The sequence below is a fragment of the Felis catus genome, assembly GCF_018350175.1.
Source record: "Felis catus isolate Fca126 chromosome D4 unlocalized genomic scaffold, F.catus_Fca126_mat1.0 chrD4_random_Un_scaffold_65, whole genome shotgun sequence".
Taxonomy (NCBI): Eukaryota; Metazoa; Chordata; class Mammalia; order Carnivora; family Felidae; genus Felis; species Felis catus.
The window spans coordinates 83,971-100,418 of NW_025408517.1; the positions used below are offsets into that span (position 1 = coordinate 83,971).

The 16,448-nt window shown below is 58.7% G+C and overlaps 1 pseudogene; it reads left to right on the top strand.

The window, feature by feature from the left end:
• The first annotated feature begins 8,017 nt into the window (after positions 1–8,017).
• Positions 8,018–15,739, top strand: LOC123383633 (annotated as a pseudogene).
• Positions 15,740–16,448: the final 709 nt, after the last annotated feature.

Sequence of the window (16,448 nt, forward strand, 5' to 3'; positions counted from 1 at the left end):
TGGACATGCAGACTAATAATAAGAGGTACATTTGGGTTTGGGGCAGGGGACGCCCAGCATGACCCCTGAGCGTCCCTTCCTGCTCCAGAGGCTTCACTGAGCACAGTGGACACAGCCTGCCCCCTGGTGGTCAGCACCAGCATGACAGTCCCAGGCTTGGTTAACCAGAAAACAAAACACACACCTTTGTTTGGGTATAGTCAAGGCAGCAGCCCTCCCTGGCTCTCGGGGGGCACAGGGGCAGGACCTGCGGGCTCCACGGGCGATGTGAGGACCTCAGAAGCCTCCCTTGTCCCCCGTTCCACCTCTCCTGTCCCGGTGCCCCGTTCATTCCTAAGGCTTCCTCACCCTAGCCAGGGCACTACCTCTGGAAGCCCTTCCTAATGAGTCCCCGGGGCTCCAACAAGGAGGGTCTTGACCTCGGTCCCCACACCAGGGTCCGCTGCTCGGCCACGTGCTGCCCACCCAGGTCCTCGGTCCTCCAAGCCCTCAGGCTGCACTCCACTCAGAAGGACCTTGAGGGAGGAGAAAGCATTTTCCCAGGACCAGGAGCATCTTGGGGCAGGGGTGGAGGCCCAGGGCCAGCAGACAAGCCTGTGGGACCCTTGGAACACCACGTCTATGCAGCCCAATTTACACAGGAGTAAGCTGAGGCCTGTCCCGTAGCCCACTCCAAGTAGGGGGGTGTCTCCTTCTAGCTCCAGGTTGGTGGTGGACACAGGACCCCAGACCCCGTCTTCTCCGGGTGCCCCGGGGAAGTGCCCAGCCCAGGCAGCCCCCTGGGTACCCTGGAGACCCCCTGGCCATCAGGCTGGCACGTCCTCCCACCCCACGTATGAGCCCTGGTCGTGCTGCCAGCCCACTGGGGGCCCCTACCCCGTGGCAGAGCTGCCTCCAGTCCCCTTCTCCTTGCCCTGGTGTCACCTCCCACCGCCAGGGTGTACTCCCCTTGAGCCGCTGCCGGGTGGTCAGTGTGCGTGTGTCTGTGTGTGTGTGTGTGTGTGTGTGTGTGTGTGTCTGTGTGTGTGTGCGTGTGCTTGCCTGTACGGTCTGGGGACATCCAGATATAACAGCCCCACCTCGTATGGCGTTGATAGGGATCCGACGGGATCTCAGGGGTCTCATTCCCAGGGCTAACCCCAGGGGACGACTGAGTTTGGCCTAGGATGCAGATCCCCACTGCTTGGACTCTACCCACCTCACGTATCCTGGGCCGGTCCCTGGCCTCAGTCTCCCACCTGGCCCTGAGGTTGGGCGTGGAGTGACGTCAGCGTGGACAGGGCCCAGGCTCTCCTCCTGGGTGGATGGAGAGGAGATGTGCCAGGCACACAGGCCTCCCTAGCAAAGGGCAGCTGGGTCTCGTGTCCTCGGCCTGGCGCGGCTGTGTGCCCTCCCCGGGGGGCTCCGTGCCACTGATCCCATGTGCGCCCTGCCTCCAGGGCGCCCTGTAACCCCAAATCCTGTGAGCCCTTGGATCAGCCTCACCCCAGCCAGTGGGCTGCAGACTTGAGGGCCGGGTGGGTTGGACACGCGGGTACACGAGGGTCGCCGAATGTACCTATGCCGTCCCAGCTGTCACAGACCCCATCTCCCCCCCAGGGTCCAGCTGGGTGCACGGCCGGGGCAGGGGGCCTGAAGGAGACGGTGGGCACCAAGTACGGGCAAGGAGAGGATCGGCCTGTCACCTCACGCCTCCCTTTCCTTCTCTACCTCCTCCCACAGTCTTCCTGCCAGAACCCGGAACACAAGGGGCAGCCTGTCCCTGGCTGCAGCCCTGGCCGGGGCAGAGGGGTGGGAGGGAGCCCAGGAAGGAGGGGGCACATCGTGGGGATGTCTGAGTGTTGGGGGTGGTTAGAGTTGCTATGGACCCCCAGGGTGCTCACTGACTTCACCCCTTCTTATACATGAACTGCGGCCCCGGGATCAAGGGCACTCAGCTCTGAGTGACCAAGTCCAGCCGTGAACAGGAACGAGGGACTCAGTCTTCACCCTCATCGAGCCCTGCCCTGACCATGGCAGGTCTTGTCCTGGGTTGGGGCTCCCCCAGCCAGGTGACCCCCGTGCCCCCTGCTCACCTTCCTGAGATGGGAGTCACAGACCCCATTTTCAACGAAGAAAATGAGGCTCTGACACCCACCACGTGAGCTTGTGGGTCACTGGGCTGGGACATGGCCCTATTGTGGGTTTGCCCCCCGGACAATCCAACCCAAAGCCTGAGCTAGCAAGGGAGCCTGAGGAGGCTCCAACCCTGGAGATGACGACGTCCTGGGTGGCGGTCAGGGGAGGGGCGGTGGCGGCAGGGGTCTCTGAGGGGCCGGGGCTCCGTGGGCTCCCTGGCGAGGAAGGCCCTAGGGAGGCCGGAGTGGGGTGAGGGGTGCCCACGGGGGAGGGCGTCTGGACCAGCTCACACAGGGCGCTGGATGTCGGGCCAGGAGTCGGGGGTCACTGCAGGTTGGAGAGGGTTGGGATGCTCTGCCTCTGTGGCCCCCAGCTGCTGACTGTGGGGGAGACGCCGTCCCACCCCTTAGGCTGTGAGCTCGAGGGCGGGGTGGTGTCTGGGCTTCAGCATCGTGTGCGGGTGCCTGCACACAGCAGCAGACAGACACGGGTGCTGAGGCATGCGGGGATGAGTGAATGGACACGAGGCTGAGGCTCCCATCTGTCACTGTAAACAGTGGGGCCCGCGTCGTGCGGCTCTGGGACGGTCCCAGTGAGTCAGCAAGATGTGGAGTGTTATTCCTCACCCGGCACAGTTTGAGGGCTGAGAATCCAGCAGGGCACGGGACGGAGTGTGTGCGCATGGAGCTGACCGGAGCGGGTGCCGCTCGAGCCAGGCACAGACGCCAGAAATAAGTCGCTTGCGGGTGTTCTCGCCGGCCCTCCCTCTTCGGCTGGGGACGTGGTGGCCGCCCGCCTGGAGCGGAGTCCACACGGCCCCCAGGCGAGGGGCAGGGGCAGCACAGAGCTGACACGGAGGGGCAGGGAGAAGCGCCCGGGGCCTGCAGCCTGCCCGTCTGGACACGCTTGTGGGCTAAGCAGGTGACCTCTAGCCGGTCAGTCCCTGGAGCCACGACACCGGGGCGTCCGAGGGCGATGCCGCGGAAAGCCAACCATCCTGTTCCCAGGTTGGTGCCGACTCAAACGCCCAGGACCCTCCTGGGAGCCTGGGGAGGTAGAGGTCAGCGGTGGGATTATGGGGTGTCTCCGGGCCCATCACTCTTCTCTTTCTCATTTCTAACATCCTGTAGGAAATATGCCAGTAGCTGGAACAAGGTATCACACACGATGTCTGCATAACACCCTGTTCTAGATTTTCTGAAACAAGGTCCTCTACAATTAGGGTCATGGCAGACGCTGGACCCCGGCCAGCACCCCGGCGGCGACACCGTGGCTGGCGTGCAGGGTCTGGGGCGGCAGGGCCGCCGGGCAGGGGCGGGGATGTTGGGGGACGCACATCTCCCCCGGAAACCTGCTGTGTTTCTTGGGTCTCAGCCGTCCCCAAGTGTCTACATTTTGTATTCCACCTGAAACTGGCCCAACCTTTCATTCCAGAATTTCACATGGCCAGTAACAGCCGGGACAGAGGAGTGAGCGCACAGGTGTTTCCTCCAGCTGCCCTGGGCCAGTGCCCGCCTTTCCTGGCTTGTTTCCCAACTGTCCCTGAGGGCCTGAGGTGGAACCACATCGCTCACCCAGCCTGGGGGCAGTGTGGGCTCCGTGGGGGTGCGGTGCTCACTCTCACTGGCCTCAGACACACTCACCGTTTGTTCGTGTTTCCTGTAAGCCCGGGAAAGCCTGGGTGGCGAGGGCTGTTCTCGGTTTACCGGCTGGAAGGCTGGTTTAGGGATATCTAGGTCGCTGTCCTGGGTCGCAAGGCAGAGAGGGGCACAATGGAGTCTGGAATCCAGGTCTCCTCGCCTGAGGCTCATGCTTCCCTACGCTCCTCCCTGAGCCTCCGTGTGCTCCTGTTGTCGGCTCCCTTTCTCCTCGAGAAATATTTTCCTTTTTCTTTCTTTATTTTTTTTAAGTTTATTTATTTCCAGAGAGAGAGAGAGAGGGAGGGAGAGGGAGTGAGAGTGTGCGAGGGGCAGAGAGAGAGAGGAAGAAATAGAATCCCAAGCAGGCTGGCCCCGCACGGTCAGCGCAGAGTCTGATGCGGGGCTGGAACCCACAAACCGTGGGATCATGACCTGAGCGGAAGTCATCTGCTTAACCGACTGAGCCCCCCAGGCGCCCCCTTCTGTAAAAATATTTTAACAGCATCTATGCAATAAACCCCACGTAAGGTGTGCAGCTTAGTCGTAACCCACCAGTCACCTGCAGGACAGTTGCTCTGGTCTCCCTGCTTGCCTGCCCCCCAGGCCCCAGGTCCTGTGCTGTGTTAGTTGGCCTCAGGCCACAGGGACCGAGGGTCTACCTGCTCTGGGACTCTTGAGGCCCAGGGACTCTGCCCTTGGTCTCCATACCCCTGAGGCTGCAGGGACGTTGGGCCCACAACTGACCCCATGCAAACCTGAAGACTGAGTTCAGATCTTTCGAGAAAACTGGCAAATAATCCCCATTCTTAGATTCCCTGTTCATTCGTTCAATCAATATTTTAATTTTTTTTTCTTCAATGTGTTTATTTTATTTTTGGGACAGAGAGAGACAGAGCATGAATGGGGGAGGGGCAGAGAGAGAGGGAGACACAGAATCGGAAACAGGCTCCAGGCTCTGAGCCATCAGCCCAGAGCCCGACGCGGGGCTCGAACTCACGGACCGCGTGATCGTGACCTGGCTGAAGTCGGACGCTTAACCGACTGCGCCACCCAGGTGCCCCTCAACCAATATTTTAAAATATTGTCTTAAGTTTATTTATTTATTTTTGAGAGAGAAAGAGGGAGGGAGCGATTGCAGCAAGATTCTCGCACAGAGTCGTGACCCCGAGGCTTTTCTTTCTGGAAACAATGTTATTGGAGCAGGCACCGCTCAGCTCAGTTGGGTTCTTACCTGAAGAACTGAGCCTACCGCTGTGGGAGGTAGTTTTTTATGTATATTTTCACTTCTTTGTCTCCCATATATGGTAACATGCAAACTTGCAGTCTGACTAAGTGGTCTCATGTTAAAAGGTCATGAGGGATGTTGTCACTTAAGTGGAGCCAGTTGCCTTGAGGTTTTTTTTCTTTCCTTAGGGAGGAGACCCGACCACAAGAGAGACTCCCAAACAGGTTCTGTGCTGACAGCACAGCCCAACGTAGGGCTCAAACTCATGGCTGAGCCGAAGCCGGACGAATAACTGACTGAGCCACCCAGGCCCCCCTGATGGCTCTTGGTTTTAACGGTTTTATCGAAGTATCATTTATATACCGTAGCATTCGCTTAGTCACTTTGCAGAGTTTGTAATAGATTTTGGAACTTTCCTCAGAATTCCCTGGTGTCCATTTGCAATCCCTCCCTGTTCCAGTGTGGCCCCACCCACCTCAGGCAACCACTTTGTTTCTATAGCCTTACCTTTTATGGGATTTTCATATAAATAGAGCCTAACGGGGGGCCCCTGGGTGGCTCAGTCGGTTGGGCTGGGCGGCTGACTTTGGCTCTGGTCACCATCTCACAGCTCATAAGTTCGAGCCCCGCGTCGGGCTCTGTGCTCACAGCTCAGAGCCTGGAGCCTGCTTCCGATTCTGTGTCTCCCTCTCTTTTCTGCCCTTCCCCCACTCACACTCTGTCTCTCTCTCCTTCAAAAATAAATAAACGTTCAAAGAAATTTAAACAGAGCCTAATAACATCCTAATAACCTGTGATCTCTTGCATCGGACTCCTTTCTCTTGGAATGAATGTTTTAAGGCTCGTCCACCTCGGAGCGTGTATCATTTATTTTTTTTTTGCTGAGTCATTCCAGTGTATGGATGTACCCACTCATCGGTGGATGGACATTCCGCGAGAGTACAAAAAGCGGTACAGACCACTTTGTAGTTTTGTGGACAACGCTGTAGTGCGCACCGCGTTCACGTCTCTGTGTGGACCTGTGCTTGCGTTTCCCCCCGGGTGGTTACCTTGCGGAGGGATCGCCAGGTCGTATGGTAAATGTATGTTTAACATTTTAAGAATACTACCAAACTCTCTTCCAAAGTGGTTCCGCCATTCTGCATCCCCATCAGCGGGGTACGAGGGTTTCCGTCTCTCCGTAGCCTCGCTTGTTCTTGCCACACGTGTCGGTGGAAAGGGGTGTCTCCCAGTGGTATTGATTTGCGTCACCTAATGACCAATGACGTTGGTGGAGCACCTTTCCATGCACTTATCAGCCGTTCAAATGTCTTTGGTGAAAAGTCGGTAAAAAATATTTGCCTTTTAAGAAATTGGAGTGTTCGTTTTCTTCGTTGTGTATGCAGAGTTCCTTAATTTGGGATGCCTGGTCCTTATGAGATGTATGGTTTGCAAATATTTTTTCCTCGTTCATGGATTGTCTCCTCACTTTCTTAAGGGTGTTTTTGAATGCCAAAGTTTTAATTTTAGGGAAGCCACCTCACGTTTTTTCTTTTATCGTTGGTGCTTTTGGTGTCCTACGTGAGACATCTCTGCTTGACCCTTGCTGCAAAGATGTAGTCCTGGGTTTGCTTCTAACGTTTGCCAGTTCGTGCCTTTCAAGGATGTGTGCATCTTATCCAGGCCATCTCAGTTGTTGGTAAACAGTTGTCAGTAGCGTTCCCTTCACATCTTAATCTCTGTAGTACTCTGGCCTTGGTGCCTCCTCTCCTGTTCCTGATTTTATCGTCATTTGTGTCTCCTCCCCACCCCCAATGAAATGCTTGGTTTCATTGTTTTTTCCCCTTGCTGTTTTCTATTTAAGTGATTTCCACCCTAATCTCTATTATTTCCTCCCTTTGCTCACTTTGGGTGTAATTTGTTCTTCTTTTTCTTCTTGTAGTTTCTTTTGTTTTTAGACATTTTTTGGGGGGGGTGCAGATGAGCAAGGGCTGGGGCGGGGGAGAGAATCCCACAAGGGGCAGAGAGAGAGAGAAAAGGTGGGCTCACCCAAAGTGGGGCGTGAGCTCACAAACTGTGAGATCGTGGCCCGAGCCAAAGTTGGACGCTCAACCGACTGAGCCAGCCAGGTGCCCTCTCTTAAAGTGAGAACTTCAGTACCGACCTGAGGTTTTTTCTTTTCTTACCTAGGCATTTACAGCTATACATTTCCCTCGAAACACAGCTTTGGCTGCATCCCGTAAAGTTTGGCATGTTTTGCTTTCCTTCTCATTCAGCTCAGAAAATACTTCACTTTTTCTCGTTGACCCATGGGTTACTCAGATGCGTGCTGTTGCCTTTTCACGTATTTGGGGGGTTCCCAATGTGCCTTGGTCATTGCCCTTGGAATCTCACTCCCCTGTGGTCAGAGTGCATGCTCTGTACGACAGCGGTCCTCTTAAATTTGCAGCAACTTGTTTTAGACCCCAGCACATGGTGTCTCTTGCAGGAGGTTTCACGCACCCAGAGGACAGCATGTGTTTTGCTATTGCCCGTCTGAGCGTTGTGCGGTGTGATCAGTCAGATCTCATTGGTGTGCAGTGTTCAGCGCTATCTGCCAATGTTCCAATTATCCCATCCATTACTGACAGCAAAGTAGGACTTCGAAATCTCCAACTTAATTGTCGAGTTGACCATTTCTTCTTCAGTTGTGTCTGCTTTTTGCCTCGCATATTTTGGGGCTAGGTTGCAGGTGTACATGAATCTTCAGCATGGTCCTCTGTGCTCATTTCAGCACGGCCACGTCCGCCTCCCTCCAAGGAGAGGGGGTGCTTGGTGGAAAGAGGCCACAGGGAGGCCTGTGTAACTGGGGATCGGAGGGGATCCTTGGGCAGAGTGCCGGGAGGAAAGAACCGACCTCCTACCCCCCTGTCTGTCAGTGAGAAAGGGGAAGCCAGTCTTGGAGCGGCTCCTTGAGACGCTGCCTGTCACAACGCTCAAACCACCTGCTGGTGGGAGGCGGCCGCCATGGGAGCTGATCTGAATCACATGGGTGGGGGGGGGGAGAAGTGGGCAGGTTGGGAGGAGCAGAGTGGGGTGATCGGGGTCCCACTGCTGTTTTCCAGGGAAACCAAAATGCTGCTCACTTTGTACTGTGATCTTCCTCCTGATAACACTCGTCTGGGTCCTCTTGGGGTAAGGAACGTGTGCACCGTCCAGGCCTTCCAGGCAGCAACAACAGCGGTCGGCTGCTTGTAGGGTGCCGGGCTGCTCCCCACCCCAGCACCAGCGTGGTCATCGCAGGGCTGATGAGCTGTCCCTCCACACGCACCCTCCCGTTGGACCCCACCTTGCGTGGGAGCTGTCTTCCCCCAGCTCCTGAGCGAGGAGCCATGTGGCCGGGCAGTGGCTGGGCAGTGGGGAAGGCGCAGGGGAGCTGAGTGTTAGCTTGCAGATGGAGATGGTCTCCGGACAATGGAGTAAAGGCCCGCGGCTGCTTTCCCGGGGCTGTGCTGTCCGTGCACGGGGACCCTCTCTGGCTGCCGCGGGAGCTCACGCAGAAGCACTGTCTTCAGTGACTGCCCTCCTGCCGCCCCCTTGGGTGTCACCCGTGCTTTGGGTGACAATGGCTCCCAGCCCCGCCCAAGCCCTGCAGCTGTGCCGGGGGCTCTGGGCTCCCCGAGCGGGCTCCAGCCCCTGCTTTGCATGGGGATGGATGAACAGCCAACCCAGGTGCACCCTCCTCAACAGGGGCCTCTGGTGGCTCTTTCCACAGGGCCGGTTTCCTGAACCTGAGGAACTCGAGGCTGGGGAGGCAGGTAGGGGCCAGGTGAGTGGAGTGGAGGCAGGGTCACATTGCCCAACAGCCTCGGGGACTGGCTGTGTGCTGGGAGGGCAGAGATGGCTGCTGCCCCCACCCCTCAGGCTGATGCACCCGTGATCTGGGCCTCACCCTCTGCCCCCTCCGCTCTGCCCAGAGCAGCCAGGACATTTCCGGGGCCTGGGTGGGTCACCTGGGCAGGATTAACACCCACCCCACCCCGGGTCTGGCTTCAACCTGTTGGACACTTGGGTGTCCCCACAGTGACGCCCTGCTCCTGCTCTCAAGTCCCTGATTCAGTGAAAGGCCTCACCTCCCCCCACCCAGCCCAAGGTGGAAGCCTGGGCATCATCCTTGCCCCTCCCCCACCCCCACCCGCGCCCCACTCAGAGCAGAACTGCCGGTCAGTATCTCTCAGTTCACGCTCTTCTCTCTGCTCCCCCCGTCCTGCTCTGGGTGAGGCTCCCCCATCTCTCTGGCAGCCTCCGTGCCATCTCCCCATCCTCCTGCACACGGACCCACTCTCCTCCGTTAGCCAGAGTGATCTTTCCGGAACATATGCATGAGCCCCTCTGTGGTTGGCTCCCTGCCTGCCCGTCCTCGCCAGCCTCACCTCTCCCATCGTGAACCCCACCTCTGCGGTCCACCCGGGGGTCTGTGGTCGCCTGGCACGTGTCGTGACTCTGAGGCTTTGCACGTGCTATGTCGTCTGCCCGGACCGCTCTCCTGCCTGTCCCCTGCTGTGCGTCTGGCTTTTCCCCCTTGTAGCAGCCATCTGCTACTGGGTCACAAAATACCCAATTCGTGGTGTGAGACCATCACAACCACTGAGCCCACATCTCGCCAGATCCTGGGGTTGACTGGGCTCAGCTGGGCAGTGTGGGCCCAGGTGTGTCAGGTGAGTGTAGACCGACGGTGGCTGGGACAGGGGCGGCTTGAAGGCCCCTCACATTTGCAGGGTTGATGCTGGCTCCCGCCTGAGACGGCACCCAGGGCTCGGCCTGGGCTCCTTCCCGGGTCATTCGGAGGTTCCCCGATCTGTGTCTCCCAGTCAGACTGTTCCCCCTGAGCACGTGGCTTCAGAAGACCCACAGCCCCAGCACAGCTGTTCTGCATTTGTCGGGTCCTTGAGACCAAGGCCGCTGTGTGCAGGGCCCGGGGAAGGACCCCCTGATGGGAGGGGACTCGGGATGCCCACGTGGTCTGAAACCACCAGCTGCTCAGTCTCCTTCACTCAGAAGCATGAGGTGAAGGCGGGGGTCTGTGGCTGAGCAGAGGCCAAACCTGCCCCCGTGGGGTCTGACGTCACGTCTGGGGACACGCGGGGACATGGGCCGGCGCCAGGCCCACTGCCCACAGTGACAGCTGTTCTGGCCACTTTCAGACGGACGCCCTCTTCATACCCTAGGTCACCACTGTCCCCCTCTCCTGGGCCCCCAGCCACCATCTATGAACCTGAGCCCTGAACTCTCCCGGTAAAGCCCCCACTCTGTGTTCTCATTCCGCAGCGAGGTGGGTGGAGAGCTGGATGGCCCGCAAGCAGTGACACTGTCCAGGTAGGACGTCTTCCCTGGGTGCCTCTGCCCCCTTCACCTGCTCCACAGCCCCAGGGGAGAGGCGAGAGTGCCTAGACAGGCTCTCTCCTGCGCCTCACATGGGGAGCACCACTCTCATCCCCAAGTCCTGGGTCAGACTTGGCCCTTCCCTTGAAGCCATGGAAAGATCCAGGGGTAGCTGGCGGTTTGGGTTTGACCAGCTGCCTGGAATTTGGCTCTTAAAGAGGGTCACCAACTGGCCTGCTTTGTCTGGGCTCAGAGGGGTTCCTGGGAAGAGGGTCTTCAGAGGGGATGAGACTGGGAAGGTCTCAGGCAGTCTCGTGAACTGGTGTCCGACGATTTTTTTGTTTTACTTTTTTTTAATGTTTATTTTTTTAAAGAGAGAGAGCACAAGCAGGGGAGGGGCAGGGAGAGGGAGACAGAATCTGAACCAGGCTCCAGACTTCGAGCTGTCAGCACAGAGCCCGAAGCAGGGCTTGAACTCATGAACAGCGAGATCATGACCTGAGCCGAAGTTGGATGCTTAACCGACTGAGCCACCCAGGCGCCCTTGGTGCCCAACTTTCTAAAAAAATTTTTTAACGTTTATTTATATTTGAGAGAGAGAGAAGGACAGAGTGCAAGCAGGGGAGGGGCAGAGACAGAAGGAGACACAGAATCCGAAGCAGGCTCCAGACTCCGAGCTGTCAGCACAGAGCCCGATGCAGGGCTCGAACCCACGGACCGTGAGATCATGACTGGAGCCGAAGTCGGTAGCTCAACTGACTGAGCCACTTAGGCACCCTTCTCGTGCCCAACTTTAAAAAAAAAAAAAAAACCCAAAAAAGAAAAAACTTTTAACCATGCAAATATATATGCCCTGAAATTTACCCTCTTGACCATTTGTAGGTGGCATTAGGTGTATCACCGTGTTGTGCAACCATCACCCCCGTCTATCTCCAGAACTTTCTCATCTTCCCAGACTGAAACTCTGTCCCCATCCCCCTGCCACCAGCCCCTGGTGCCCCATTCAGCTTCCTGTCTCCATGAACTTGATTTCTCCAGTCCCCTAAGTGGGGTCACACCGTGTTCGCCCTTTTGTCACTGGCTCATTTCACTCTGCACGGTGTCCGACGTCCGCGGGTTCACACATGGGGTGGTTTCTTGCAGACTTTCCTGCCTTTTCAAAGCCGACGCCCTGCTTTTAAATGCCACCCAGGAAATGCAAAGTGCAGTCATTATGGACATGACAGACGACCCACTGGCTAATTTTTCCTCGGGCTCCACGACACTTTAGTCTGGGGCAGGACCGCTGCGCACGCATTTTCCCAGACTGCACGCCACTGTCGGGGCTGGGCACGGGTGTCCCTCTCTGCAGACAGGAAGCCTGGGCCCCGGGAGCTTAGAGACCTGCTCCGTCACCCAGCCGGGGAGGCAGTGTCAGGTCCAGGTAGACCGTCTGTGTGTCTGACTGCCGTTCCCTTGACCCAGCTACTTACTTGGGTGAAATACCTGGGACAGTGGCCACTTCCCGCCCCTCCCGCCAGGGTGAGATCTCTCCCTGAGGTTATGAGGGAGGGAATGCACCCCAAGGTCTCCACTCCCAGTTTCGAGACCGTGAAACCGAGCCACAGAGGCTCCGCCCTCCTTCAGGCCCTGGGATTGTGTCCAGGAAGCGCCCGGTACAGCTCCTCCTGGGGGGACTCAGAAGCTCAGTCACCTGCGGCAGCTTCCCAGCCCCACTGACTGAGGATGTTCATGCCATCTTCCTGCAGACTCCCATTGTGCTGTGTTTTTTTTCAGGATGGTTTACCCCCAGCCCAAGGTGCTAACACCCTCGTGAGTAAACTTGCTGAACCCACCCCACCTCCTGCCCTGAAATTCACCATATACACTAAAAGGCGGTTTCACTGAAAACTCGGCGGGAACTTGCTTCGGCAGCTTCTGAGTCTGAATTTGGAGCCCACCAATTCTTCTCCGTCCTTTCTCTCTCCACCAAAGAATGCACAAGGGGCGCCTCCTCCTTCCCGGAGTTCGGCCCCCGCCCCTCGCCGGCAAATCCCAGCTCCCACGCTGAGGTCCAGCAGGGTCCAGTGTTCGCTAAGGGCTGTGAGTGATTTGCACGAGTCTGAGTTTTGATTTCCATGTCATTTGTTTCTTGCACATGTGAAGGCCTTCTGGAAGGAGGGTCAGCCCTGTGGGTCCCTGATGGGGTGGAGGCTGGGTGGGTGGGGTGGGGTGGGGTCCCGGGTGGGGGTGATGATGCGCCAGGGCCCTCCATGTGTTCACTGTCATGCTACTAACACCGGGTGGCTCTCTTGTGTTGCAGTAGGAAAGATGTCCTTGTCCTCACCCCTTGGCTGGCCCCCATCGTCTGGGAAGGGACTTTCAACATAGACATCCTGAATGAGCAGTTCCGGCTCCGGAACACCACCATCGGACTAACGGTGTTTGCGATCAAAAAGTAAGTAGGTGACGGGGCGCCTGGGTGGCCCAGTCTTTTCAGCATCGGACCTCAGCTCAGGGCAGAATCTCGCGGCCCGTGAGTTCGAGCCCGACCACATCGGGCTCTGTGCCGACAGTTCAGAGCCTGGAGCCTGCTTGGGATTCGGTGTCTCCATCTCTCTCTCTGCCCCTCCTCTGCTCATGCTCTGTCTCTCTCTGTGTCTCAAAAATAAATAAACATTAAAAAAAAAAAGTAACTAGATGAGATGACAGAGGGTGGGGACCGGGATGCAGGAGAGACCGAGGACATCAGGTCTGGCTGTGTGTTCAGCACACGGCGGGTGGGGACCCAGCCTGTCCTCCTAGGGGTTAATGTGAAGGTCCACGTGTTCAACAGTCTCTCCGGGCTCAGTGAGTGGACACCACTTGGCTCCCTTTCCGAAGGCTGCACGTCACCCAGGAAGGCAGCTCCAGACCCACCAATGACCCCAGGTTGCTCCTCTGCTGAGTCAAGGAAGGAGCAGAGCACCCCAACATCCAGGTGGCAGGGGAGCCCTCCTCCGGCCACAGTAGCAGAAGGGAGGAGGCTGTGTGCTTCCTTGGATGGGTAGGAAGCCAGTGCCTGTGGAGCTGGGCTCCTGTGTGCTCGCTTATGGGTGACGGTCATGGAGGGGGGACAGCCAGGTCAGGCACAGCACTCGGTGCCAGACCCCAGGCTCCTGTGAGGGAGCTGAGCAGTGAGGCCCTGGGACTCCAGGGACAGGTGACTTCCGCTGAATTAGCTAGGCAGCCGCAGGTAAGTGGCGTGGTCTCTCTGAGCCTCTGGAAAGTGGGGCTGATGACAGGATCCTCTCTCGGGATCGCCATGGGGGAACTGAAAGCTCGTAGGTGCTGGGCCCGCGTGTGGACAGGTGGGGCTTCCTCCCTCCGCAGAGCTCACCCGAGACCCCAGAGGATGGCCCTGAGGCCTTTGCAACCCCTTTCCCGGGTCTTGGCCCCAAGTGCAGGGAGTAAGAAGGGCACAGGGTCGCCTCAGAATCCTACTCCAGTCCCTGGAGACAAGCGGCTGAAATCACCAACCAGAAGCTTCACTGCCCAGGCTCCTCGGCCAGTGCCAGTAGCTGCCTGCTGCGCGTGCGCTGGCTGTCCGCGTGTGTCCCCTCTGGGCTCTGAGTGTAGTTCCCAGGGGGTTGGCAGGTGGTGGGCATGTCCTCAGAGGAAACCAGACTCCCCGAGTCGAGCTGTGAACCCACGATCACATCGGCTGGGTCTGGACTGCCCCTGGTGACCTGACTGGTGGCTGGGCAGGGGTGTGTGTGTGTGAGTGTGTGTGTGTGTGTGTGTGTGTGTGTATATGTGCGCGCATGTCCCCTATTGAAAGGGAGTGCCCACCTTCCCTGTGGGAGGGGTTTCTGGGCCAGGCACCGGGAAGTAGCCTTAGGGCCTGCTTAAAAAACTGTCACCGAGGGGCTCACCGCACTTGCCCGATGACAGGGAGCTGCTGTGTGCAGGGTGGGGAGCAGCGAGCCCCCTCAAAGAGGGACCAGCCATGGGAGGCGGTTGGAGAAGACTTCCAACCTCTTGGGGTTGGGGAGATACAGACCTGGACCCGGAAGCTTACACGCTCGGGTTCAGTGCTGTGACCCGAGCAAGCCCCCTGTTCCTCCAGGGGCCCTCTTTGGCCTCCCCTGGCCACATGCTGGGCCTGAGTCCTGATCTGGGGGAGATGGGGGGTGACCCCTCCCCGGAATACCCGCCATTGACTGAGGGCCCAGTAGCCTTCAAGGGAGGGCCCTGCAGGGGCAGACACAGTCCTGGGGGGCCAGGGACTGACCACTGAGCCAAGAGGGGCAGGTGGCCGGCCCTGCAGGTTCTGTGAAGTCTGCGAGGGCACGTTGACCAGAGCTGTGCCCGAAGGGTCTTGACTCCCTCACAGCAGGTGGGAACCGGCAGAGGATTTGCCAGGGGCGGGTCCTGCGGGTGGAGGGGGTCTGCCAGGGGAGCTCGGCACGGGGGTGCGCTGCTGGCTCCAGCATGCTGACTCGTGGCTGCACGGGTTTCCAGCCTCCTCCGCCTCAGGCTCGCTCCCCTTTGTAGGACGGGGCGCTGATGGTTCCCCGTCCCCCGGGGCAGAGGGTAGGGAGGCGCCGCGGGCAGACTCACCCAGGACAGGCCAGGACAGCGGCTGTTCCTTAAGCAGCCCAGGGTTTGCCTCCTCGATAAGGCGCACAGGTCCGTGGCCCCCAGCTTTGGGCTCCTGCCGCCAGCCTCTGGCAGAGACCCTCCTCCCGCCCTGTCCCCTGTCCCTGTAGATACGTGGCCTTCCTGAAGCTGTTCCTGCAGACGGTGGAGAGCACTTCATGGTGGGACACAAGGTCACCTACTACGTGTTCACCGACCGGCCAGGGGATGTGCCCCGCGTGCCCCTCGGGGAAGGGAAGCAGGTGGTGGTCCTGGAGGTCCAGAGCTACTCGCGCTGGCAGGACGTGTCCATGCACCGCATGGAGATGATCAGCAACTTCTCCCGGCGGCGCTTCCTCCACGAGGTGGACTATCTGGTGTGCGTGGACGTGGACATGAGGTTCCGTGACCACGTGGGCGTGGAGATCCTGTCCCCGCTCTTCGGCACCCTGCACCCCGGCTTCTACGGGGCGGCCCGCGAGGCCTTCACCTACGAGCGCCGGCCGCAGTCCCAGGTGCACGTCCCCAGGGACGAGGGCGAGTTTTACTACGCGGGAGGCTTTTTCGGGGGACGGTGGCCGAGGTTCTGCGGCTCACGTCGGCCTGTCACCAGGCCATGGTGGTCGACCGGGCCCACGGCATCGAGGCCATGTGGCACGACGAGAGCCACCTGAACAGGTACCTGCTGGACCACAAGCCCACCAAGGTGCTGTCCCCCGAGTACCTGTGGGACAAACAACGGCTGGGCTGGCCCGCCGTCATGAAGAAGCTGAGGTATGTGACCGTGCCCAAGAGTCACCGGGTCATCCGGGACTGATGACGGGCTGGTCTAGTGTCCGTCAGGGGTGCCACCCTGACCCCAGCCGTCAGAGCAGATGGCCTGTCGACGCTCCCTTTCTCTGTCCGGTCGCGGGACATGGCCGAGGCCCGGCGCCGCCCGCATCAGGCACGGGGACAGTTAGGCCTGACCGGGGGCCTGCCGGGGGGCACGGCTCCAGCAAGACCCCTTGCTCTTCGGGTTCCTGGTCAGCGTTGAAAGGTCGCTTGCAGCCGCGGGCAGGACGTGAAGGTGAGGCCGGATCAGGACCCCCTTGGCTGGCGCCTGGCTTCCCGGCAGCCTGGGCACAACCCGCCGCCCGCTGGGGCAGGACTGCCCCCCCAGCCCCTGGCCTCCCTCAGTCCCTGCGGTTTGTGGGTGTTGCACTTTCCCTGTCACTGCCACTAAAATGTTCTGGCGGATGACGGGTATTGCGGCTTGTCCCGCAAACCTGCCTTGTGCGCTTCCTCGAGGCCCCGGCCAGGGTGAGTGCTGCAGTCTCTCCGCCTTGCGTCTCCCTTCTCACATCAAGCACAGGGCGGTCCGTGTTGCCACTGCTATTTCTCCCTGACGTTGGCCAACTGTTACAATTTCCATGTCACTTGCTGCTGTAAACACCTCCAATTTTATGTCGGATGCTTTTCTATTTATTGTTTTATTTTTGTAAGGTTTATTTATTTTTGAGAGACAGAGAATGACCATGAGCTAG